Here is a 1026-nt window from a genome sequence, read left to right as displayed (position 1 = left end):
TTTTCAAATAGATGTTGATTAGGTAGCAGGATGTTGATTAGGTAGCAGGATATTGATTAGGTAGCAGGATGTTGATTAGGTAGCAGGATGTTGATTAGGTAGCAGAATGATGATTTAGTAGCAGGATGTTGATTAGGTAGCAGAATGTTAATTTGGTAGCAGGATGGTAATTTGGTAGCAGTATGTTGATGAGGTAGCAGGATGTTGATTAGGAAGCAGGATGTTGATTAGGTAGCAGGATGTTGATTAGGTAGCAGAATGTTAATTAGGTAGCAGAATGATGATTTAGTAGCAGGATGTTGATTAGGTAGCAGAATGTTAATTTGGTAACAGGATGTTAATTTGATAACAGGATGTTAATTTAGTAACAGGATGTTGATTTAATAACAGGATGTTAATTTGGTAACAGGATGTTAATTTGATAACAGGATGTTAATTTAGTAACAGGATGTTAATTTGATAACAGGATGTTAATTTGATAACAGGATGTTAATTTAATAACAGGATGTTAATTTGATAACAGGATGTTAATTTGATAACAGGATGTTAATTTGATAACAGGATGTTAATTTGATAACAGGATGTTAATTTGATAACAGAATGTTAATTTGATAACAGGATGTTAATTTGATAACAGAATGTTAATTTGATAACAGAATGTTAATTTGGTAACAGGATGTTGATTTGGTAACAGAATGTTAATTTGATAACAGGATGTTAATTTGGTAACAGGATGTTAATTTGGTAACAGGATGTTAATTTGGTAACAGGATGTTAATTTGATAACAGAATGTTAATTTGGTAACAGGATGTTGATTTGGTAACAGAATGTTAATTTGGTAACAGGATGTTAATTTGATAACAGGATGTTAATTTGGTAGCAGGATGTTAATTTGATAATAGGATGTTAATTTGATAACAGGATGTTAATTTGATAATAGGATGTTAATTTGATAACATGATGTTAATTTGATAATAGGATGTTAATTTGATAACAGGATGTTAATTTGATAATAGGATGTTAAT

Source organism: Eurytemora carolleeae, unplaced genomic scaffold (genome assembly GCF_000591075.1).
Source record: "Eurytemora carolleeae unplaced genomic scaffold, Eaff_2.0 scaffold1364, whole genome shotgun sequence".
In the NCBI taxonomy this organism is placed as follows: domain Eukaryota; kingdom Metazoa; phylum Arthropoda; class Copepoda; order Calanoida; family Temoridae; genus Eurytemora; species Eurytemora carolleeae.
Note: the sequence above shows the minus strand (reverse complement) of the source record.